The sequence below is a fragment of the Bos mutus genome, chromosome 4 (assembly GCF_027580195.1).
Source record: "Bos mutus isolate GX-2022 chromosome 4, NWIPB_WYAK_1.1, whole genome shotgun sequence".
Classification (NCBI taxonomy): Eukaryota; Metazoa; Chordata; class Mammalia; order Artiodactyla; family Bovidae; genus Bos; species Bos mutus.
In genome coordinates, this window is record NC_091620.1 from 64,551,391 (window position 1) to 64,578,638 (window position 27,248).

The window sequence follows — 27,248 nt, forward strand, 5'->3', positions numbered from 1 at the left end:
GAGAGGTGATTATTTTTTTAAGAGAAGTCAATAGCATACTTTCTTAAATTTAAACTTTATAAATAATTATGACTTACTGAATAACTTGAATTGTGTACAATAGTGAATTAAGGAATTATTTTGCAAGATTAAAAATAAGTATTATCTATCTAGGATAAGGAAATGAAAACTACTTTAGGCTTTATCACATAGCTAGAATGGATGATAACCACATGGATTGTTCAAGAATGGAGAATTGTTGTGGAAATGATATAATAATGTACTGAAGTAGTTTAACTATTCAAGGATGATAAGCAGAGACATGGAGATAAAGACCCCTGGGTTTGTACTCTGGCTGTGATACTTACTAGCTGGGTAACCTTCAGAACATTGCTTAAATTTTCTTTTCTTTGATTGCTAAAATGTAATGTTAACAATTAAATGAGATGCTTACTAAATAAATATTTATTTAATATATTGCTAAATAAATAGCTATATATGTTTGTGAAAGGTTGATTTCTGAGATACACCAATAGTTAGATCAGCTAGTTAGGTGGATAGGATAGATAGAAATAGATTGTAAAGAATCTACATATACAATAATAAGTAATGGTTTGTAATTTGTTTCATTTTTGTCTTTTTCAAAGGCTATATTATAGAACACTTAGCTTTAGAAGACATAAAATAGCTCTACATTAGGAAATGGTCCTGTTTTTTGAGTTAAAATCTCCTTTTCTTAATTTATCTTTCTGCAGAGCACTACACCCTAGATTTGTAGTAATTGCTGCCTATCTTTTGGAGTTTATAACCTTCGCATAATTATAGATGGTTGACATATTCCCCCTTAGTCACTGCTTAGCTAAAGCAGAGTGATTTCCTCTTTTTAATCTCTTCTTATAGGTCAATCCTTCAGCACTTTTTATCATTTTGTTACTCCTCTATGAATCTTTCCAGCTTGCCTATATTATTCTGGTAATGAGCTGCCCCTAGATGAATGTAGTAGCACAGATCAAGTGTCTCTGGGGCATGGAGAAAGCTCTATCAGTTTCAGCCTTGTGACTTGGTGTTTGTATCAATTAAAATTCACATCTCCTTACTTTTTTTCCATATCAGGCCAATGTCTCATTTTCTTATATTCACTGCTACCTCAATTTTAATAATATGAGTTTTATATTTTCCTCAATTACTTAAGTATACTGTTTTTATCCATTATGACTATTTATTTATTTAATCAAATTTCAGTTCAAGTTTCCATACATTTACTTCTTTTGTGTTAACCAAATATTTTCAAAGGTACCTTTAACATAAAAGACTGTTTCAATCAGGATCCCTGTAAATAGGAAATATAGACGTCATGCACAAAATTTGATAATTCCAGCAGGGCTTATTTACAAGCATCTATTTAAAAGTGTAAATGCAGAAAATCCACAGGAGTTTGTGCAGTAAACTGGAGCCAATTGCATCAGAACTGCTACAGTTTTTCAAGGAATGAGGAAAGGGGCCAAGTATCAAAACTTCAAAGCACAGAGTGTCATAAACTATTCACCAGGCTGAAGGGGATCAGTGATCTTTAGTCAAGGGACACAGTCAGCTGAAGATGAGCAGGAGTGATCCATGGGCAAACACACACTGAATTCACTCTTATCCTTTCATACAGTATCCTACCAGTTACCCGTTGGCCAAAGGCTATGAGTACTATTACAGTTCATTCAGGTCAGTCTCCCAGAGCACAGAGCAGGATGGAAAAGGGTGAAAAAAGTGGTGCATGAATTTGGAAGAGCAAACAAAAGATAATGGAGATTAAAAGTTTTGTATTTATGTATCTTTATGAGCTTATGTACTATGTTTAAGCATATGTGTGTGTGTGTATATTTTCTGAATATTCCATCTCAATGCCAACTGAGTTTCTATTCCTTGATCTTCTATTATCACAGCAAAAAAATAAGTTCAATTATCTAAGATCTATAAGCTCTGATACAGTGCAAGTCACATAAGAAATATTGATCTTATCCACAGATGACTAAAAAAGAAATAGTGTTTTTTTGAGATTAATTATAATATTGCATTTGTTTCCCTTGTTAGCCTAAGTCTTTGTCTGCAACTTAAACTCAAGTAACATTTTGTCAAAAGAGAATCTGGAACAATGATTATTCACAAGTGAAAGTAAAGGTCGCTCAGTCATTTCCGACTCTTTGTGACACCATGGACTATGCAGTCCATGGAATTCTCCAGGCCAGAATACTGGAGTGGGTAGCATTTCCCTTCTCCAGGGGATCTTCCAGACCCAAGGATCAAACCCAGGTCTCCTGCATTGCAGGTGGATTCTTTACCAGCTGAACCACAAGGGAAGCCAACTGATACAGAACAAAAATCACTGAGTGAGATGCTCAAACTACACAGGCTCAGGTGCACTGTCAGATCTACTGAGTGATAGCTTCCAGGTTGCTGGTGCCCCACAAGTGGTTCTGGTTTGCAGAATGGTTATAATGCATAATCTACTACTTTGTTGGCCTTAGGGTCAAGGACTTAGGTTCTAGTTAGAATTATAGCTATCATCCTGCAATTATCACATCTTTTTTTTTTTTTTTTCTTATGCGGAGGCTACAAAATACTTTTACAAAAAACGACAAAAGTTTAGTTGAGTTACAGAGAAGCAGAACGCTGAGGCACTTAACAGTCTTCTGGGCTACCCCTTCATTTTCACATAAGAAAACTGAAATCAAGAACAATAAAGGACCCCAACATTTGGAACAGTGCTGGGACTTAAACTCAGATGTCTCTGCTTTCAGTGCAGTATTCTCCATAGTATACCATCCATACACCAACTTTTAGTTTTATAATGCATAATTAACAAATTAATCATTCTTTGAAAGATAGTCATTAAAATTCATTTGTTCTAGATTTAGTTTACTTTTATAATCAATTAACTTTTGTGAACTTTCTTTTTTCCATTTGATGAAAGATCTCCCAAGATGTCCAAATAATTTTTCTTTGTGACAGAGTCTCTCAACCTTTTTTAACCCATGCTCCTTTGGTAAATATAATATCTTACACTGTTTTATTTCTCTTCCTCAGACTTTGTTATACTCCTATTTGGGAATTACTGGTCTCAGTTATAAAAATGAATTATATAATCTCTTTAGAGCTAATATGGATATTTATTATTTTAAAGGACTGTTAAAGGGTCCTACTTCAATCATGCTTTAAGGATTAAGCCATGCCCTCCTCCAGGGGATCTTCCTGACCCAGGAATCAAATCTGCAGCTCTTATGTCTCCTGCATTGGCAGGTGGGTTCTTCATCACTAGCACCACCTGGGGAGCCTAGTGACAAGTCTATATAAAGAATAAAAATTGTATATATTATTATGGTTATTCTTGATGATGATAATATTGCAGTATTGTTGATCATATTAACATACCTCTATTTGACAGATAATACAACTGTGGGGTTTGAGAACAGTGTCTAGAGACACACTGTATAGCTTATATCCTGCTTCTATTTATTAGCTGAGGGGCTTTAGGTAATTACTTAACCTTTCTGTGCTTTTATTTCTGCAGCTGTACAATAACAATACTAATAGTTCCTACCTCCAAGGTTGTTACAGGATCAAATGAGTTAATAAATGGAAAGCTTATGAAGAAATAAAAACATGCAATTATGGTGGTTATAAAATTCACAAGGAAAAAGATCACTTGAAATTTCATCATCTAAATTATGTGATGGGGGCTTCCCTGGTAGCTCAGTCGTTAGCTCCTGGAGTGCAGGAGACCTGGGTTCAATCCCTGGGTCAGAAAGATCCCTTGGAGAAGGAAATGGCAACCCACTCCAGTATTCTTGCCTGGAAAATCCTATGGACAGACAGTTGGACACGACTTAGCAACTAAACCACCACCACCAAATTATGTGACATGATAGAAGTGTTAGCTAACACTTTGGTGGTAATCATATTTCAAAATATAAATTTATGAACTCAACATGTTGTACACTTTAAACTGGAACAGTTATCTAATAATCTTAAGGGTGCATGCAGTCACTCCATTGGGTTCGACTATTTGTGATCCCATGGACTGCAGCCCACCAGGCTCCTCTGTACATGGAATATCTCAGGCAAGAATATTGGAGGGGCTTACCATTTCCTTCTCCAGGGGATCTTCCGAATCCAGGAATCAAACCACATCTCCTGAGTCCCCTGCATTTGTAAGTGAATTCTTTACCCCTGAGGCACCTGGGAAGCCCCAAACTGGGACAATATTATATGTCAATTATATTGCACTAATTTTTTTAAATCCAATCATCTAGTATAGTCACTGTGCAATTTTCTTCATGAAAGAATAATTCTTCATGGGCAGAATTATTCATCTTGTGTACCATTGTATTTCCATATATCCCATATTATACAAAATGGGTGTGTGCATGGATGGATAGATAGGTGGATGGGTGGATGAGTGGTAAGCAGGATGAAGGACTTCGACATAAGCCATCATCTTCCTGGAATTCAAATATCCTTTTTATTGTTAATTCTGTACTTCTGCAATATAGTAAAGTCAATATATATAATGTAAAATCCTGAAGTAACTTTTAAATTATTTTTAAAAACTATTAATCATATGTGGAAAATGTGGCAATTCTCTATCTGCCAAAATAATTTGTTAAGCAGAATACTCTATTCTTTGTTCAGGCTAAACATTTTCCATAGTAAAGAAAATGTAAAGACAATGCATGCTGTTGGGAAAACATAAGAAAGAATTGTATTAGTTTCAGATTCACTTCCTACTTCATTATTTTAGAGGCATAAATATATTTTCTTTGCATTGAGTCACCATAGGTTCAGACCACTAGAAGACTTTTGCCTTCTCCTCCACTTCATACTAGTCCTTCCTTATTGTTACAGAATTAAACAAATTGTTTAAGATAGAATGAAACAATATAAGACATGGAAGGATATAAAATTCAGTTTTGGAAAATTAAGAGTTTCTGAGATTTTACCATGAGATCCTACATAAATAAGCATGCAGGTACTACAGTTTTTTCAATCTACTTACAGGGTACAATTTTAATATATGTGACTTACTTTTTTATGTCATATTATTTGAGTTACTATAGGCAAAAATTCAGCATTAGTCATGGGTTTTTCTCAAAGTTTCAAAGACAGGTATATACTTTATGCAATGTTTGGCACAATTTTGGGTGATGATAAATACTTAATGCTTCTTCAACAACTTAAAGAATCTCAAACTGAATATATCACGCAGAGTAGGATGCCTACTATTGTTTAATATTGTAACAAAGCCAACAACAATGCCAGTTTTGTCTCAAATATACATTATTTTATTTAACCGGGCCAGGACCTGTGATATATGTTACACTGCTGGATATGTAGGTGGAAGGCAAAGGATCTGAAAAATCTCTAAAATTATATGTTAAATTTATTCATGTCTAAATTTTACTGTTGACTATACACAATTTTTATTGCAAGTCCTGAACCAAAAAATTTAACAATTTTTGATATCTGCAAATAATTATTTGACAACCAAGAGGAGTTGGTCCTGTGAATTAAAAGTAGAATATTTGCAAGTCTCTTTCTCATGCACTTGAAGTTCATTCAAAACTGAATCAAAATCCTTTATAAGAAATCTCTTTGTTATGGAATATGAAAAATACATGATGATGTTTATATCAAAACATACACACATTATGTGTATCTCATCTGACTATTTAGGTGAGCAATAAACAGAACTTGCTTAATTTTTCATAAGGCATTCTTGGTACAGTGAATATAGTGGACATCATTCTAAATTTTCCCATGGCAAATCATCTTTTACCAATAGAGTAGTCAACTGTCACTGGATTATTTTAGGTTTTTCTTAAAATATATAAAAAAAATCTAGGCATAATCTATGGTTTAACTCAGTATCTTAATAACATATATATATATATATATGTATATTAAATTATATAACAAAATATTGTCAAACTTATAAGGAAGTGAGAAATACATTTCCTAAGTGGAGTCAGCTTGATAGTTTAAATGATTTTCTCACAGATAAACAGTTGTTTGGCAAATTGTCTGGAATATACACTTGGGAGGTTGTGTTTCTTCACTGTAAGGTTGACATTATTTTGTCTTAGAATTGGAAAGCTCCTTGGAGATCATTTTATCCAAAGCCCACCCTTAAACAGGAATGCTTCTGTCTTTACCTTGTATAAATCCATTGACAGCAAACTCACTGCTTCGTGAGGCATCACATTCCACTTGAATAAATTAATAAAAGCTCTATTATTTTGTGCTATAGTTTAATTTACATTAGTTTTTGTGTTTTATTTTTATTGTTGTCTCAGAAGCAGCATTTGATATCCTCATAAGAACTTACTGCCTTAACCAAAGTCTTTTGTATCAACTGAAGCAAAACTTTTAAACTATTACATTTATACTAAAAGCTCACAAATCATTAATGTACAGCTCACTGAATTTTTCCCAAAGTGATCTTAGCCATTTAACCAACTACTTTGAAAAATGGATTACCAACTCCAGCAAGAAATCCTCATACCCACTCTCAAAAGCTGTATTTAAAGGTAACCACTATTTTGACTTCCATCACCACTGATTAGTTTTTCTTGTTTTTAAGTTTAATTTTTCTGAAACCAAACTCTGGTCTAGTTTCTTTTGCTTAATATAATATTTGTGAGATTCATCCATTCTCTTTGATATGTCCTCTTCTATTTTATGAAAAGGTCATAACTTACTATTCATTCTACTGTTGAAAGACCTTTGGTTTGTTAATATATGAACCCTAAAGACAGTTTAGGAACATATATTCTAAACTTGTATATGTATATTCTAATTTATTGGGCTTCCCTGGTAGCTCAGAGGTTAAAGCATCTGCCTGGAATGAGGGAGACCTGGGTTCGATCCCTGGGTCAGGAAGATCCCCTGGAGAAGGAAAATGGCAACCCACTCCAGTACTCTTGCCTGGAGAATCCCATGGAGGGAAGCTACTACCAAGCAATTTATCAAAGTGGTGGGACAATATACACTCCAAATAGCAATGTATGAGGATCTGAGTTACTATGAGTTCTTGCAGGCCCAGGGTATTGTCAATAGTTTTATTTGTCACATGGTCATTATGAAATGGTATCTTACTTTTGTTTTTTGATGTCTAATAAAGTTAAGCATCTTCTCACTTTTTGAACATATGCATGTCTTGTTCTGTGAAGTGACTGTTGAAGTCAGATAAATTGATTGATCAATAAATTGATATATAGATATTAATGTTTTTCCCAGAAATACATGTATGCATGTCTATATGTATATTATTTCTCCCATTATGTGACCTGTCCTGTTACTCTTAATGGTGTCTTTCAATGAATGGAATTTAAGAAGTAGAAATCATTTGTTAGTCCTTCAGGTAAATTCTTTATGATTTATCTTTCACATTTAAATCTACAGTCTATCTGGCATTGATTTATGGATATAATATGAGGTAGGATAATCAAGATTTATTTTTGTTGCATAAAAATATCCAGTGTGTACAGCATAATTATGGAAAGATTGCTCTTTTTCTCTATATGTGCTTAGTTACTCCATGGTGTCCAACTCTTTGCAACCCCATTTAAACTTTAGAATAAGTTTGTTAATTTCTACAAAAAACAAATTCTGCTAGGATTTTATTTGGCATGCATTGAGTCTATAGATTATTTGAATAGATTTTTAAAGAGAAATGACATTTTTATAATACTGAGATTTCCAGTCTGCAAACATGGTATGGCCTATGGTTTTAGCTCTTTTAAAGTTTCTCTCAATAATACTTTGTAGTTTTCAGTGAGGAGCTCTTTCATATGTGTTACTAGATCCATTTGTTTATATTTAATTTTGTTTATATTTGTTTATATTTAATTTGTTTATATTTGTTGATATTTAATTTTTTGTTTATATTTAATTGTTTATATTATATTTGTTTATATTTAATTTTCTGTGCTAGTGTACATACTATCATTCTAAATGTTTCATTTTCCATTTTTTCATTTTTATTTTCTAGTTTTCCTTTTATTGGTATATAGAAATGCAATTGACTTTGATAAGCTGACCTTGTAACTAGTGACCTTACTAAATTCATTTATTAATTATAGTAATTTATTTAGGTTATTTTGTGCTTTTTGTGTACAGTATCATGTTACCTGTGAATAGTGGGAGTTTATTTCTTGGTTTCTCATCTTTGTATCTTTTTCTTTCTTGATTTATTGCACTAGCAAAAAAAAAAAGAATCTCATACAATGTTCAGTAGTAGTGGCTGTAAGAGCATTCTTAATCCTTATCTATGTGGTAAAGATTGCAATATTTCACCAATGAGTGAAATTTAATCTTGGTCAAACTGGGTATCCACATGCAGAAGAATTAAGCTGGACCCTGGCTCCCAATAAACAAAAATTAATTCAGAAACTAAGCAAAGACTTACATTTACTTTTAAGAGTTTAGACTGGAAAACTTTTGCACAAAAGCATAGGCATAAATCTTAGTGAGCTTGGATTAGACAATAGTTTCTTAGCATGACATCAAAAGCACAAATGACAAAAGAAAAAAATAAATTGGACATCATAAAATTAAAAACTTTTTGCTCCAAAAGACACTTTCAAGAAAATACAAAGACTGACTACAGAATGAGAGAAAATATTTGCATAGATGTATAAAGAACTCATATGCAAAATACACAAAGAGCCTTTACATCTCAGTAAAAGGACAGATAGCCCCATTCAAAAATCAGCAAAGGATTTGAGTAGGCATTCCTCCAAAGAAAATCTATTAATAGCTAATAAGTACATGAAAATATGCTCAGCCTCATTAGTAATTAAGGAAATATGAATCAAAACCACAATGTGGTCCCACTTCATACCCACAAGGATGGCAATAATCAAAAAGCAGACAATAACAAGTGTTGTTGAGGATTTGGAGAAATACATATTCTCATGCATTTCTGGTGAGAATGTAAAATGTTATGGCCACTTTGGAAAGCAGCTTGGCAGTTTCTCAAATGGTTAAATATGAGTTGCCATATTAACAAGCAATTTACTCCTAGGTATACCCAAGAGAAATGAAAACATCTATCTACACAAAAGCTTATACATAATAGCCCAAAATTGAAAAAGAAAATGTTTATCAGCAGATGAATGGCTAAACAAACCGTGATATTTTAGTGAAATGTGGTATATACAATGAAATGCCATTCAACAATAGAAAAAAATGAAGTACATATTACAGTACAGATGAACCTTGAAAACATTATGCTAAGTGGAAGAAGGCAGACAGAAAAGACCATATACAGCATGATTCCATTTTTATGAAATGCTCAGAATAGGCAAATCCATTGAGAGAGAAAATAACTTAGTGGTTGTCAGAGGCTGAGGTTAAGAGAATTGGTAAGTGATTGCCCATAGGTAATGGATTTCTTTTAGCAATGATGAAAATATTATATAATGGTGATGTTGTGCATATCTGTGAAAATACTAAAAACTGTATCATATCTTTGAAGAGTGAATATTAAGATGTGTGAATTTTATCTCAATTTTTAAGATGAAATTCTCTGGTAAAATTTTCCATCTTGCACTATTTTCACAGCAATTTTTAAATCCATGTCTGATATCCATTTTTCTTTCTCTTAGGCCTTGGCAGAATAATTAGTGTGCCATAAATATGGCATCATAACAAAAAAGGAAGTTAATTTTACTGTCTTTCAAATATATCAATTCTCCCTCGATGTGTAATTTTGTGAAAATAAAAATAAGGTAATCTGTTGCTTTAAATTTGTATAAAATATTACATTTTTAAAGTACAATATTCATTAGATATTATCATTTTTATTTTATTCTATTTCTGTTTGTGTGACTTTCCTTTAAAGACAGTAACTTATAAGGCTCAGCTTGTACATAACAACCATAGAAGATGAAGAGTTGTAATTATCATATCTTGTTTCATTAAAGATGTTAACTCTCAGTCTTCCTATTTCCCAGCCCCAAATCCCATCAGTTCATCTAAAAAACACACACCTACATATACTCTCAAACCACACTGAAATAGCCCAACAGAACACAAGAAGTTCCTAGGGCCCTAAAGTGTAAAGGGGTAGGGATGGGAAGGATCTGATGCTACCCTTTTTACACTTCTGGAATTTAAACTTATTTTAATTTATTAATTCCCTCAGAAAGATTAAATATAAATTATTTCTCATCCTCAGCTTCCATGGAATGAGAATATGATTCCTAGTTATATTCTCTCATTAAAACAAAATTTCACTATCATAAAACAATTAGTTGATCTCCAAGGTCCTTTTTAATTTTCTGATTCTGACTCTATGCCCTATGAAATTTATTGCAGTGTGCTTAAATTTGTATATTGAATTTTGACTATTTGTTCATTGTATGTTTACATGCATGTGCTGGGACAGGCACTATTGACTGACCCTCCTAAGACTTCTATTTCATAACATTCACTTCAGTAAATATTTATCCATACTCTGTGCTTAGTCCCTCAGTCATGTCCGACTCTGTCACTCCATGGACTGTTGCCTGCCAGGCCTCTCTGTCCATGGGATTCTCCAGGCAAGAATACTGGAGTGGGTTACCATGCCCTCCTCCAGGAGATCTTCCCAACCCAGGGATCAAACCCAGGTCTCCTGCATTGCAGGCAGATTTTATACCATCTGAGCCACCAGGGAAGCCCATCGATAGTCTAACCTTATGAAAGCATGAATAAGAATGTTCCCTTGCCTTCAGGGGGACCAAAATTTATCACAGAAAATGTAGCTTAACTTCTCCATTGTGGATTTAGACAAGCATTTTGTATGCAGTGATTAGAGTTCATCCTTTTAATTCTTTAAAAGTTTATTAGCCTGTGACTTCCTTCTAATTGTTAAAATCTTAGTCCATAGCTTTCAGCACATTATTTAGGTAAGTCACCTACATCAAATATGCATCAGGTTGAAGTACATTGGATTGCTGTGGTGAATGATGTTCCACTCTTATCAGGAAATCCGCATGCCCAAGAAACAGACCATGAAGGTAATATCATAGTTGTTACTAGATTCAGATCAGACAGTATTATGAGCTCGTTTCCTTTACTTGCATAGTAGGCTCAGACAGTAAAGCGTCTGCCTGCAGTGTGGGAGACCCGGGTTTGATTCCTGGGTCAGGAAGATCCCCTGGAGAAGGAAATGGCAATCCACTCCAGCAATCTTGCCTGGAAAATCCCATGGATGGAGGAGCCTGATAGGCTACAGTCCATGAGGTCGCAAAGAGTCGGACAGGACTGAGTGACTTCACTTTCACTTTCCTTTCCTATTATAGGATTCGCTCAAAATTTCAGTTTAATTGTCTCAGTTATTTTCACGTGTGATGGAGTGAGAGCTAGCTATTGAAGGGCTAGAAAAGCATTTATATGATATCACGTCTCCCACAGCTCTAAGTACACAGGCTTCCCAGAAGATGTTTGTGTACTAGAACATAGTTAAATTGGAAGGGATTCTAGAGGCATTTTGATCCTCTGCTTCCATTTATTGTGAAAAGAAGCAGGTCTGTAGGAAAGAGGGATGTCCCCTCTCCTTTTATGAGGGCACTAGCAGCATAGGCAAAGCCAACACTGGGTTGGCTGGCTCACAAATCAGTGGTCTTTCCCCTCAAACTTACTAAGTAGATCTTGCTTCATAATTAAGAAAATTGCTTGAAATGGGTCTCTCTGCTCTTCCTGAAGGTATCTTCCTGATCAGTAGCAGTTGAACCCTTATTTTCTAGACATTTTTACTGTATCTATACATAAGACAGGAATGTTCTATAAAATGCAACTCTGAGAATCAATCAAGTCCCCTTAACAGAAGTGGTATCTATCCTCTTAATCAAAGTAAACCACACTGGGATAATTAGCATATTCCATAACAATAAGAAAATCCAAAGATGATTCCACAATTGATAAAGGTTTTCTACAACAGTGATATGTCATTTTTCTGCTTATCCCCACTTGGAGGTGATTTTTCCACTGCCTGTCTGGAGTCAAAAAGAGAGTACTTTTTATCTTTCTGAAAAAACCCTTTAAAAAGAGGCAACAATAAACATATGTTAAAGTATTAATCCCACTGGAAAAGGAAATGTCAACCTATTCCAGTATTCTTGCCTGGAAAATTACATGGACAGAGGAGCCTGGCCAGCTACAGTTCATGGGGTCTCAAAGAGTCAGACATGACTGAGTGATTGAGCACACAAGGTATTAATCAGTCATTATAGACAGTCTCATATATATGAAGCTATTTACCATACTTAGTTCTTCTGTGTATTCTTGCCACCTCTTCTTAACATCTTCTGCTTCTGTTAGGTCCATACCATTTCTGTCCTTTATCGACCCCATCTTTGCATGAAATGTTCCCTTGGTATCTCTAATTTTCTTGAAGAGATCTCTAGTCTTTCCCATTCTGTTGTTTTCCTCTATTTCTTTGCGTTGATCACTGAGAAAGGCTTTCTTATCTCTCCTTGCTATTCTTTGGAACTCCGCATTTAGAGGCTTATATGTTTCCTTTTCTCCTTTGCTTTTTGCTTCTCTTCTTTTCTCAGCTATTTGTAAGGCCTCCCCAGACAGCCATTTTGCTTTTTTGCATTTCTTTTCCATGGGGATGGTCTTGATCCCTGTCTCCTGTACAATGTCATGAACCTCATTCCATAGTTCATCAGGCACTCTATCAGATCTAGTCCCTCAAATCTATTTCTCACTTCCACTGTACAATCATAAGGGATTTGATTAAGGTCATACCTGAGTAGTCCAGTGGTTTTCCCTACTTTCTTCAATTTAAGTCTGAATTTGGCAATAAGGAGTTCATGGTCTGAGCCACAATCAGCTCCTGGTCTTGTTTTTGCTGACTCTATAGAGCTTCTCCATCTTTGGCTGCAAAGAATATAATCAATCTGATTTCGGTGTTGACCATCTGGTGATGTCCATGTGTAGAGTCTTCTCTTGTGTTGTCGGAAGAGGGTGTTTGCTATGACCAGTGCGTTCTTTTGGCAAAACTCTATTAGCCTTTGCTCTGCTTCATTCCGTATTCCAAGGCCAAATTTGTCTGTTACCCCAGATGTTTCTTGACTTCCTACTTTTGCATTCCAGTCCCCTATAATGAAAAGGACATCTTTTTGGGGTGTTAGTTCTAGAAGGTCTCATAGGTCTTCATAGAACCATTCAACTTCAACTTCTTCAGCGTTACTGGTTGGGGCATAGACTTGGATTACTGTGATATTGAATGGTTTGCCTTAGAAACGAACAGAGATCATTCTGTCATTTTTGAGATTGCATCCAAGTACTGCATTTTGGACTATTTGTTGACCATGATGGCTACTCCATTTCTTCTGAGGGATTCCTGCCCACAGTAGTAGATATAATAGTCATCTGAGTTAAATTCACCCATTCTAGTCCATTTTAGTTCGCTGATTCCTAGAATGTCAACGTTCACTCTTGCCATCTCCTGTTTGACCACTTCCACTTTGCCTTGATTCAAGGACCTAACATTCCAGGTTCCTATGCAATATTGCTCTTTACAGCATTGGACCTTGCTTCTATCACCAGTCACATCCAAAGCTGGGTATTGTTTTTGCTTTGGCTCCATCTCTTCATTCTTTCTGGATTATTTCTCCACTGATCTCCAGTAGCATATTGGGCACCTACCGACCGGGGAGTTCCTCTTTCAGTGTCTTATCATTTTGTCTTTTCATACTGTTCATGGAGTTCTCAAGGCAAGAATACTGAAGTGGTTTTAAAGCCAGACATCCTGGAATGTGAAGCCAGGTGGGCCTTAGAAAGCATCACTACGAACAAAGCTAGTGGAGGTGATGGAATTCCAGTGGAGCTATTTCAAATCCTGAAAGATGATGCTGTGAAAGAGCTGCACTCAGTATGCCAGCAAATTTGGAAAACTCAGCAGTGGCCACAGGACTGGAAAAGGTCAGTTTTCATTCCAATCCCAAAGAAAGGCAAAGCCAAAGAATGCTCAAACTACTGCACAATTGCACTCATCTCACACGCTAGTAAAGTAATGCTCAAAATTCTCCAAGCCAGGCTTCAGCAATATGTGAACCGTGAACTTCCTGATGTTCAAGCTGGTTTTAGAAAAGGAAGAAGAACCAGAGATCAAATTGCCAACTTCTGCTGGATCATGGAAAAAGCAAGAGAGTTCCAGAAAAACATCTATTTCTGCTTTATTGACTATGCCAAAGCCTTTGTGTGGATCACAATAAACTGTGGAAAATTCTGAAAGAGATGGGAATATCAGACCACCTGACCTGCCTCTTGAGAAACCTATATGCAGGTCAGGAAGCAACAGTTAGAACTGGACATGAAACAACAGACTGGTTCCAAATAGGAAAAGGAGTACGTCAAGGCTGTATATTGTCACCCTGCTTATTTAACTTCTATGCAGAGTACATCATGAGAAACGCTGGGCTGGAAGAAGCACAAGCTGGAATCAAGATTGCTGGAGAAATATCAATAACCTCAGATATGCAGATGACACCACCCTTATGCAGAAAGTGAAGAGGAACTAAAAAGCCTCTTGATGAAAGTGAAAGTGGAGAGTGAAAAAGTTGGCTTAAAGCTCAACATTCAGAAAACTAAGATCATGGCATCTGGTCCCATCACTTCATAGGAAATAGATGGGTAAACAGTGGAAACAGTGTCCGACTTTATTTTTCTGGGCTCCAAAATCACTACAGATGGTGACTGCAGCCATGAAATTAAAAGACGTTTACTCCTTGGAAGGAAAGTTATGACCAACCTAGACAGCATATTCAAAAGCAGAGACATTACTTTGCCAACAAAGGTTCGTCTAGTCAAGGCTATGGTTTTTCCAGTGGTCATGTATGGATGTGAGAGCTGGACTGTGAAGAAAGCTGAGCACTGAAGAATTGATGCTTTTGAACTGTGGTGTTGTAAAAGGCTCCTGAGAGTCCCTTGGACTGCAAGGAGATCCAACCAGTCCATTCTGAAGGAGATCAGCCCTGGGTGTTCTTTGGAAGGATGATGCTAAAGCTGAAACTCCAGTACTTTGGCCACCTCATGTGAAGACTTGACTCATTGGAAAAGACTCTGATGCTGGGAGGGATTGGGGGCGGGAGGAGAAGGGGATGACAGAGGATGAGATGGCTATATGGCATCACCAACTCGATGGACGTGAGTTTGAGTGAACTCCAGGAGTTGGTGATGGACAGGGAGGCCTGGCGTGCTGAAATTCATAGGGTCGCAAAGAGTTAGACACGACTGAGCAACTGAACTGAACTGAACTGACTTATGTAAGAGGCCCTAAGGGATAAATTTGCATCATGTATTATATAGACTTCTCAAAAGAAAAAAAAAGAAACTTTAAATAACAGTAGAATACAAAAGAAAACAGTTATGAATCCTTGGACAAGTATACTAACATTAGATCATTTTCAAGTATAATTTTAAATATAATATAAAGGCAGAAGAGGCTTCCCTCATAGCTCAGTTGGTAAAGAATACACCTGCAATGCGGGAGACCTGGGTTCTATCCCTGGGTTGGGAAGATCCCCTAGAAAAGGGAAACGCTACAACTCCAGTATTCTGGCCTAGAGAATTCCATGGACTGTATAGTCCGTAGAGTCGCAAAGAGTTGGATACTACTGAGCGACTTTCTCTTTCACTTTTCCCTTTCTTAAAGGCATAAGGGAAATGACCCATTAAAAACTGATATTATAGACTTTGAATTGTTAGAAAAATACATACTGCCACTACTTCCACCTGGTTGTAAAAATTTTAAATTTAGGGCTAGGCTATTTCCTTTCCCCAGGAGACTAATCAAAATTTAAATTGGGGGTGGGAGGTTTACAAGTTTCTGATCCAGATCTTTCCCAGACATGAAGAGAAGTGTGAATAAAAATGTCCTAGCCTGCTTGGAAGGTAATATTTTCTTCTACCCTTAAACAACTGAAATTATAATCACTATGCAAAGAATAAGGTCTAGCCATCTTATATTGTAGCATTATAGGTTAAGTCTTCTTAACATAGGTGAAGTGAAAATAGCATATACATAAAGTTCATTTGCCCAGTCTAAAATTCAGAGGTGGCATAGCAATCTCTATTTCCAGGGCTCAAATGACTACAATCAGCATACATGGCCTATGGCCTGACACTGTAAATTCCAAAAAGGAAATCAAAATACAGAGTCATTTTAATCCACTCTATGTGTCTAAGTGTCACTCACTCACCCTCTACTGAAAGTTGAGGAGTTTGGAAGCCAGGCAGGTGAATACACTTTCCATACCATCCCTACAAGCTTTTGTCTAAATTATCTGGCTACACAAAAGATCAGCTTGAAACTTATTGCTCACCTCTTATCTATTCAGTGATTTGATGGAACAGCAAGGAATATCGTTAAAGACAATGAGGCATCAACTCCTTTAATTATTCTCTCTTAAGAATCTGCCATTTCAGACCATCTATTTCAGATTTGGAATCGTGACATTTTAACCTCTTCTTGATTAAAGGTTTCTATCTCCATCTCAAAGAATGCTTACTTATATGTGGTTTCTCACAAATGGCTTAACCTTTCTGCATCTCAGTTTCATCCGTTATAAAATAGAGATAATTACAGTGGGTTCTATTTGCCCAGCATGTGGAAGGCATGCTCCATGCCAGGACTCCCTGTAAGGTCTTCATATAGAGTTTGAAATATGTCCTAAGAACAAAGACAGATCTGAAAATAAGTTGGGGACTAAAAACATGGCAGGGCTCAAGGCAGAGGAGAGTTTAATGATGATGTTCTAGAGTCCTTAGGTAACTTTCTGCCATTTGGACCTTTAATTCATTTACCTAAAAAAATTATAAAAATATCTTGTGCAACTTTACAGCTAGTATAGATTAAATTTGTCATCAAGCTTACAAGTCATATAGCACTTTTCTTTTTAACAGTTATAAAAACACAAAGTTGAGAAGTGATGTGATTTTAGTTTTCAAAGTCATTTTTTGCAAGGGAGATAAAAGATGTGGGATACTGATATTTTAATAAAGAAGTGAATTATTATCCCATGATTTCTCCTTTAAGAATGAAAACAGCCGCCGCTTGCAGAAGTGTTTATATTAATTTTTCAGTAATTTTAAATTTGAATGTCATTTATGCTTCCACTTTTTAATTATAGATTTTTTGTCTTGTCATTGAAAAATGCTTTTAGGCAATCAGCTCCATAAATAATTAGTAATTAATGATTTTAGTCTATATTGGTATTTTTGAACTATTTCTCACATAATATAGATAATAACTGCTAATAAATTTAATAACTATGAACATATCCTTGAAGCAACATTTTAATTCCTTGTATTCAGTTCAGTTCAGTCTCTCAGTCATGTCTGACTCTTTGTGACCCCATGGACAGCAACACACCAGGCTTTCCTGTCCATCACCAATTTCCAGAGCTTACTCAAACTCATGTCCTTAGAATTGGTGATACCTTGTATTAGAAGAACTATGTACAACTGTTGCTAGTAACATACCATCAAGATATGATCCACAATCAGATGCTATTAATCTGGTGTTATTGATAAACTCCAGAATTTTTTGGCCACAGTATTTACTACAAGCAAAATGTTGGCAGAATTAGTGTCCCTTTTGTGACTCTATTTAGTTGACTAGAAAAACCGATTAATTTAAAAATGGATGTACTTAAACCCAAATATTTTCACAAGGTAGTATCTACTTGCTTTAGATAAAACAGCAAGGCCAAGGCAAAACAGGAGACATTGATTCTATGTCAATAGATTATGATTTTATTTCTCTTTCAATAAGTAGTCAAATGGAATGTTCTCATTCGTTTTATATGAAGGATGTTGAAGTAGAAATAAGTTGTTCACTAAATTATTATTGATTTTCCTATTATTTTTAATAGGCTTAGAAAATCAGATCCTAATAGAATTTTGACAAGAAGAAACTATTTGCCAATAAATAAATCCTAGCGTATGAAGTAAATTTATTCTTTAGTTTGGTTGATGAGACAAAATTCTAGTATCTTTAAATTTCCTTCTATATATACTAGTTCTTTGTGATAATATACATGTAAAGTTTATATGGTTATGAGTTTTGTAATATAAGAAGAATGGATAAACTTTCTATATAAGTCTCAGGTCTTTGAGGACATAGAGATATTTTCACATTGTCAGTCTTGTACCATTCCCTGAACACTTGAAGAGCCTGCACATTTACTGAGTTAATTCAAATTTTAAAATCAAAATTTGGCAAGTTAGTTCAATGTAATTGAAACTTTCCTAAACTTCTATTTATTTGATAACAGTTCTATGAAATCTGGGCTCCCTTTGTGACTCAACTGGTAAAGAATCTGCCTGCAAAGAGGGAGACCTAGGTTTGATCCCTGGGTTGGGAAGATCCCCTAGAGAAGGGAAAAGCTACCCACTCCAGTATTCTGGCCTAGAGAATTCGATGGACTGTATAGTCCATGGGGTCACAAAGAGTCAGACATGACTGAGTGACTTTCACTATGACATCTATATTTGATTTGTTTTTGTTTTTTATTCCTCAAACAGCCTATAGCATGTTTTCTTTTCTTCCCCTTCTAAAATGTTAGCTTTCCAGCAGACAACTAAGGGTTAAGGATTTAATTGATATCTTGAATCTGTCAAGAACCACTCACTTGGACTTCCGAGCCTCTTGGTCCTATTTTGAGAGTGGCCTGCTCCATATAAGCCATAATACAGTTTGTAAATTGTCCAACTTAGCTGTTCAGCTGCTGTAGTCTAAAGTTTAAAAATATGTAAGTGGGTCAGTTCTAAAATTAATTTAGCCTAACTTTGCCTGAAAACACTAAGAATATTAGCCACCACAAGAGCCAAGATATTGCCCCCAAGCAGACAGCAACCATCCCTGGAGAACGACTGCCCAGAATGATGGCTCCATGACATGCTCCCTCTACTCCTATGCCTGCAGCTCTTGATTACAACCTAGGGTGCTCTGATCCTGCTTCTCAGACAAGAATGAAGTCAGTTTTGGCTGACATGCAAATGAAAAATAGGCTGATCAAATGAAGCACGAATGATAACAGTCATAGCTAACATTTACTGAGCGCTTATAACTTACCAGACATGCTCATTTAATATTGTAACAATTCAAGAGAGGCATTATTATTATTATGCCTATTTTACAGATTTAAAAACTAGGTTTGAATAAAAGATATAACTGGAAGAAAAGTCTCAAAAGTCTGTGTTCTTAATCACCACATTATACTGCATTTTGTATGTATTACTTTCTTTTGTGTTTATTTTTCATTCATTAAGTACTTTTTAAAATTTTATTTATTTATTTTAATTGGAGGCTAATTACTTTACAATATTGTAGTGGTTTTTGCATACATTGACATGAATCAGCCATGGTGTACATGTGTCACCCTGATCATGTACATGATCCTGATCCTGATCAGGATCATCCTGAACCCCCCTCCCACCTTCCTCCTATCCCATCCCTCAGGGTTGTCCCAGTGCGCAGGCTTTGAGTGCCCCGTTTCATGCACTGAACTTGGACTGGTGATCTGTTTCACATATGGTAATATACATGTTTCAATGCTATTCTCTCAAATCATCCCACCCTCGCCTTCTCCCACAGAGTCCAAAAGTCTCTTCTTTATATCTATGTCTTAAAATGTGTCCGTCACCATGCTAGGGATTAGGGATATAATGATAAAGTTCCTGTCTTCAGTTAATATATTAATAGACTTGATGTGTTCCTCCCAGGAGTGCATGCTAAGTCAACTCAGTCATGTCTGACTCTTTGTGACCCTGTGAACTGTAGCTCACCAGACTTCTCTGTCCACAGGATTTCCCAGGCAAGAATACTGGAGTGGATTGCCATTCTCTTCTCTCGGAAATAAATCTTCCTGACCCAGGGATAGAACTCAGGTATCCTATATTGCAGGCAGATTCTTTACCGTCTGAGCCACCAGGGAAAATGTGTTCCCCCTGCCCACTCCCAAATGCCTATGTTGAAGCCCTATTGTTCAGTGTGATTGTATTTAGATGAGAGACCCACCCTGATGACCTCATTTAATTTTTTTTAATATAAATTTATTTATTTTATTGGAGGCTAATTACTTTACAATATTGTAATGGTTTTAAGTGAAGTTGCTCAGTCCAGTTTGACTCTTTGCGAACTGACCCCATGGACTGCAGCCTACCAGGCTCCTCTGTCTATGGGATTTTCCAGGCAAGAGTACTAGACTGGGTTGCTATTTCCTTCTTCTTAAAGTCCATATCTCCAATGTTGTTGTTCAGTCACCAAGTCGTTTTTGACTCTTTGCAACCTCATTGATTGCCTGGCTTTGGAGATATGACCTTTAGGGAGCTAATTAAGGTTACTGCTGCTGCTGCTGCTGCTAAGTCACTTCAGTCGTGTCCAACTCTGTGCAACCCCAGAGACGGCAGCCCACCAGGCTCTGCCGTCCCTGGGATTCTCCAGGCAAGAACACTGGAGTGGGTTGCCATTTTCTTCTCCAATGCATGAAAGTGAAAAGTGAAAGTGAAGTCGCTCAGTCCTGTCCGACTCTTAGCGACCCCGTGGACTGTAGCCTACCAGGCTCCTCCATCCATGGGATTCTCCAGGCAAGAGTACTGGAGTGGGGTGCCATTGCCTTCTCCATAATTAAGGTTCAGATAAGATCAGATCAGTCTCTCAGTCGTGTCCAACTTTTTGTGACCCCATGAATCGCAGCACGCCAGGCCTCCCTGTCCATCACCAACTCCCGGAGTTCACTCAGACTCACGTCCATCGAGTCAGTGATGCCATCCAGCCATCTCATCCTCTGTCATCCCCTTCTCCTCCTGCCCCCAATCCCTCCTAGCATCAGAGTCTTTTCCAATGAGTCAACTCTTCGCATGAGGTGGCCAAAGTACTGGAGTTTCAGCTTTAGCATCAGTCCTTCCAAAGAAATTCCAGGGCTGATCTCCTTCAGAATGGACTGGTTGGATCACCTTGCAGTCCAAGGGACTCTCAAGAGTCTTTTCCAACACCACAGTTCAAAAGCATCAATTCTTCGGCGCTCAGCCTTCTTCACAGTCCAACTCTCACATCCATACACGACCACAGTAAAAACCATAGCCTTGACTAGACGGACCTTTGTCGGCAAAGTAATGTCTCTGCTTTTGAATATACTATCTAGGTTGGTTAAATGAGGTCAAAATGGTGGGGCCCTCACCCAAAATGACTAGTGTCCTTATAAGTAGAGGAAGAGACACCGGAAGAGCTCATACACCAAGAAAAGTTCATTTGAAAATACACCAAGAATTAACCAAAGAGAGACGTCTCACCAGAAACCAATTCCACTAACACCTTGATCTTGGACTTCTAAGCTCTAGAACTATGCAAAAGTAAATTTCTGTTCCTGAAGCCACCCAGTTTGTGGTACTCTGTAGAGCAGCCTTGAAGACTAGTACAAAGACAGATATATATATATATATATATATATATATATATAAATAAATAAATATAAATATATATAAATATAATTTGCTATAAAAGATATTAAAGGAATAGATGTACAATTAAATATTTGGGGAGAATAAATTTCATTTTTTTTCTAATAGAAATATGAAGCTGGGTTACAAAATTTAATTCCTAGACAGCATACGATTTCTTTACTTTTTATGTAGCTGATCTGGTCTTCTTTAAGAGGTCCCTCCTCTGGTTTATTCAGAGAAGCATTAACTAAAACTTAATCCAGTAGGACAATTGAAATAATATATTGGGTAATATTCAGAAAGTGCAGGAAACTATCATGTCTCTCCGATTTCTTACTCTTGTTCTGGCTCCCAGTTTCCTCTCCAACAGGGAGGGCGTCTGGGTAGGCGTCAGGGTGACCGGGGTGGGAGGCTCCTTTGGTGAAGTAGTCTGGCTCTGCCAGCCTTCTGGTTGTGTTCCTTTGGCCTGGTTTCTGGATGCTCTGTGGTCCTCCAGTGCTGCGAGGTGAATAAGAAAACCGTGAACCATTCTTTTTGGCCTCTGTGATGTGTAGATTTCTCCCCTAGTGGGTTCAGCCTCACTTTTGCTCATCTTGCTGCTATAAACAGTAAGCTGACTGCCCCATTCCATACAAGCCTAGGTGATCCACGCACAGAAATCCACCACGCTGCCGAGTCTTGACACACTGTCAGTCAGATGCTTAGCTACTCGGGGGCCTATAATGTACAGGAAAGAGCAAGAGTGAACTGAAAAAAATAAAATTTCAGGTTGTATCTTTAAAATAACTCTCTTATCGCTGAGACCTTGCTAAGATGATACAAAGAAAGGAAAACTATGAGGGTGCCTCCACCCAGAGTCCCAAATGGTGATGGCCTCATTCAAGGCTTCACTCTGCTCCCACTGGAAGCTTTACTCATAGAAAGGCTATATCTGTTTATCATATTCTCCCACATCTCTCTTTCCTTCACATATTTCCTCAGGACTAGAAAGGGACAGGCTTTTTTCTCATCCTCTTTATGTCTGGAATGCTTATGTAAAAATCTATGGACTAAGTCCCTAAGTCTATTCTAATAATAGATAATAAAATTTAGAAAGTTCAGTTCTCAATCACTGAAATGCAGACTATGGCCTTGCATCAGAGTCTACTCTTGAATACTAATTATTATCGCAGACTTTTTCTTTTCATTCTTTTTAGAAGAACCCTTAACCAAATCAAAGCAGGAGGATCTCTTTAATGGAATACAGCTCAGGAAGGCTGTAAGTTACATAAATGATGTTCAACATATAGGCCATATTATACTCTCGCTGAGTAGTTAGATATGAATGATTGATTTCAGTTTAAAATTATTTTTCAGAATAGATAACTTTTGACTTAACCTAGAAGGAAGAAAGGAATATTTGTTAAAATATTTTTAAGAGTGGCTCAGTTTAAAATGCATAGCCCTGGTTCCTATCTAAACTGAGAACATTTTTATATCACCAGAGAATTATGGATGCTACTCAATAAATGTGGAAAAAAAAAGCCTCTTCCATTAGTTGACAGACATAAAGCACCTACTACGTGTTAAGGATTGTGCCGCATACTGTGCACTCAGTCACTCAGTCATGTCTGACTTTTTGTGACCCCATGGACTGTAGCCCGCCAGGCTCCCCTGTTCATGGGATCTTCCAGGCAAGAATACTGGAGTGGGTTGCCATTTCCTCCTCCAGGCGATCTTCTTAACCCAAGGACTGAACCCATGTCTCTTTTGTCACCTGCTTTGGCAGGCAGATGCTTTACCACAGTGCCATCTGGGAAGCCTGGTGTTACCAAAAATGGAAAAGACACACTTCCTACTATTAAGCAACATACAAGCATATTATTAAAAATGTTTACTTGCAGTGCAGAACACACATTTGAGAAGGAAATGAGTTTTCAATCACTGAATAATGTTAAAAAATAATTTTCTAAATGATTTAAAGTCAGAAAGTTAGAAAATCAGGACTAATTCTTTTATTGACGTCTCATCTATCTAATAGTTCACAGTCGCAGATAGCACCATGCTTGCCTTTCATAAGAAAGTTGATAAAAGATTATGACCAAGTATAAGAAAGCTTATTGAAAGAATATAGACAGAATAGGCTGTATTTTGGAGAAGGGAATGACAACTCACTCCAGTATTCTTGCCTGGAGAATTGAACAGAGGAGCTTGGCAGGCTACAGTCCATAGGGTCACAAAGAATTGGACACAACTGAGTGACTAATACTTTCACTTTCACTTTCTTCAGGATATATTTTGGCACAAAATGTTTATTATCAAAATAGTGTTTACAATAATTTCTGAGACTTTTAATCATCTGTCCAATAGGTGCTTTTAAGTTTGTAAGTTCATAATCATTATTTTAATTTCATAATATTGTAAGAAAAGTTCACAAAATATAATTCTGAAAATATATGTAAATTTAAAAATCACTCTCTACTTGTTGAATAAAAATTCTTTCTCTCAACCCTAATGCTAAGTTTAATGTAAATTTATTTTAATTTAATACAAAGTAATACGATATAAATGGAAATGAGACAAGTAGAAAAATTAGCTTATAGAGTAATGTAGTGTTATGACTAAATACAAACATTGTCTTTGAGTAATCAACTAATAAAATTTGAAATTGTTATCTATAAGTGTTTTTAAATTGATGATATTCTATAAATTCAACTATTATTGTAAATAGTAGGCACAAGATTGGGTTTCAGAAACATATAATGCTATACTTCTATTCCTATTCACTTTCTAATTTTAGTGAGAAATTACTTACTGTCCTCATGAATTATATCATATACTATTCAAGAGTAAATAAAAGTAGAACTCCTCTTAAAACATACTGAATGTATAGCCAGCAAAGTCTTGAATATCTTAATAAAAGTGAATCCCAAAAACTTATATGTTACACAAACAAAGATGGATTCAAAATTTTACATGAGTGGAACTTTAGGGCAAAAATCTGGTCAAGCCAAGGGTCTTGTGTTGATGTTACATTTGCAAAGCAAGTACACTGCTTTTATTTAGGCTGTAAGTTATAGTCAATAAAAATATCAATATAAAATTTTATTTGGCTTTTACATAAGTGTAAGAAAGCACAAATCCTCGCATTACAGTTATCCCTTACTATATTACCATTACAGTTATCCCTCAATATTCACAAGGGGATATAAAAAATCAGAAAATGTTGGAGTTTCATATATAAAGTGGCATACCATAGTTGGCCCTAAAGTGAAGTCTTTCAGTCATGTCCAACTCCTTGCAATCCCGTGGACTGTAGCCTACCAGGCTCCTCCATCCATGGGATTTTCCAGGCAAGAGTACTGGAGTGGGTTGCCATTTCCTTCTCTAGGGATATTTGGCCCTATGTATCAACTATTTCTTCAATCTCTGTAGATACAGAGGACCAACCATATTTTCATATAAGATATAGTTTTAAATATTATTGGGAATTAATATGTTCTCTCCTTTTTCAAGCAATTCAGTGATACAGCCACTATAGATACATAAAATTATATACAGATAACTTCCATATTTTTCTAACATTAACCCTCTTCTAAAGTCAAGAGTTATATATTTATCTTCATTCTCAAAGGCATATTAAACTTATTATGTCCAAAATTACATTCATAATTTACTATAGTCTCCCCATTCTTCTCTCTTGGATTTTCTATTTTAGTTGATGGCACCACCAGCCAGCTAGTCAGCAGACTGGCTTCATTCTTAATCCTTTTCTTGGCCCCATCTTCTATTATTAATTCCTCTGTATCTCAAATGGAGGCATCAACATTCATCCAACAATTCAGGCCAGAAATGTGGGGCAGGCTCATGTTCAATATCCCATCTATCTAGCTAGAGAGAAAGTGAGAGTAATAATGCAGATAATACTTTCTCCCTGCTGATGCAATCAATCACCAAAGCTGGTATGTTACCATCAGAAAAGTTTCTTAGATTTATTTTCTCACATGAGAGAGGGCTTCATCAAACTGAGCTTTGTGTAAACTTGAATACTTGGAAGATTCACACATTAAAGATTCGAGTTCATACACTTGAGTACTGTAATTTCATAGCAGAAGAGTATGCAAAAGGCAGACCTGGAATACTGCCCACATAATCAAGATGGAAATAAAAAGGGACAAGAAGTCCTGGATGAGGATTACAAGATGAGAACTCAGTCTTTAATATTAGGTATAAGACCTGAATGAGTCAAAGATAGAAGAGAAGGTTAAGGCTCTGGGTTATGAGTCCAGGATCTTATACATTTCCTCTGATTAGAGACAAGATTAGTTTAAGGATCAGAGGCAAAACCAAACACCTAGCCATCTATATATATATGTACATACCTACACACAAGCATAAAGTCAAAGCAATTCACAATATGTAGCAATATATAAAATCTCAGAAGCCATCAAGTCATTAGTCTTTTTCAGTGCAGCTCTGAAGTCCAGATTCTTGGGTATGATCTTGGAAAGTAAGCTATGTGGTCTGAATGTCATCTGTAAAAAAAAAAAAAAAAAAAACCCAAGGGATTATAATATCTACCCCATAAGGTTTTTGAGAAGTTAAAATGAGATAACTCCATTGATAAAGAATAAACAACGGGTTTTATCATTACTTATTGAAACCTCTCAGATCATTACTTATTGAATCATTATTACTTATTACAATCATTACTTATTGAAACCTATCAGATTAGATCTGATAGACAGAGTGCCTGAAGAACTATGGATGGAGGTTCATGACATTGTACAGGAGGCAGTGATCAAGACTATGCCCAAGATAAAGAAATGCAAAAAGGCAAAATGATTGTCTGAGGAGGCTTTACAAATAGTTGTGAGTAGAAGAGAAGTGAAAGGCAAAGGAGAAAAGGAAAGATCTGAATGCAGAGTTCCAAAAACAAGCAAGGAGAGATAAGAAAGCCTTCCTCAGTGGTTAGTGCAAAGAAATAGTAGAAAACAATAGAGTGAGAAAGACTAGAGATCTCTTCAAGAAAATTAGAGATACCAAGGGAATATTTCATGCAAAGATGGGCACAATAAAAGACAGAAATAGTATGGACTTAACAAAAGCAGAAGATATTAAGAAGAAGTGGCAAGAATACACAGAAGAACTATACAAAGAATATCTTCATGACCCAGATAATCATGATGGTGTGATCAGCAACCTAGAGCCAGACATCCTGGAATGAGAAGTCAAGTGGGTCTTAGGAAGCATCACTATGAACAAAGCTAGTGTAGGTGATGGAATTCCAGTTGACCTATTTCAAATCCTAAAAGATGATGCTGTGAAAGTGTTGCAGTCAGTATGCCAGCAAATTTGGGAAACTCAGCAGTAGCTACAGGACTTGAAAAGGTCCGTTTTCATTCCAATCCCAAAGAAAGGCAATGCCAAAGAATGCTCAAACTACTGCATAATTGCAATCATCTCACATGCTAGTAAAGTAATGCTCAAAATTCTCCAAGCCTGGCTTCAACAGTATATGAACCATGAACTTCCAGATGTTCAAGCTGGATTTAGAAAAGGGAAAGGAACCAGAGATCAATTTGCCAACTCTGTTGGATCACTGAAAAAGCAAGAGAGTTCCAGAAAAACACCTACTTCTGCTTTGTTGATTATGCCAAAGCCTTTGGCTGTGTGGACCACAGCAAACTCTGAAAAATTCTTAAAGTGATGGGAATATTAAACCACCTGACCTGCCTCTTGAGAATTCTGTATCCAGGTCAGGAAGCAACAGTTAGAATTGGACATGGAAAAACAGACTG

At 36.3% G+C, this 27,248-nt stretch overlaps 1 long non-coding RNA gene across 2 annotated transcripts in view; it reads left to right on the forward strand.

The window, feature by feature from the left end:
* The window catches only part of LOC138987627 (uncharacterized), an 84,660-nt gene that overhangs the window by 26,764 nt on the left and 30,648 nt on the right, over positions 1-27,248 (forward strand). For both annotated transcript variants that reach the window (XR_011464013.1, XR_011464012.1), the window contains exon 2: positions 19,832-19,914. This is a non-coding gene — a long non-coding RNA (uncharacterized lncRNA). The remainder of the gene's footprint in view (positions 1-19,831; positions 19,915-27,248) is intronic.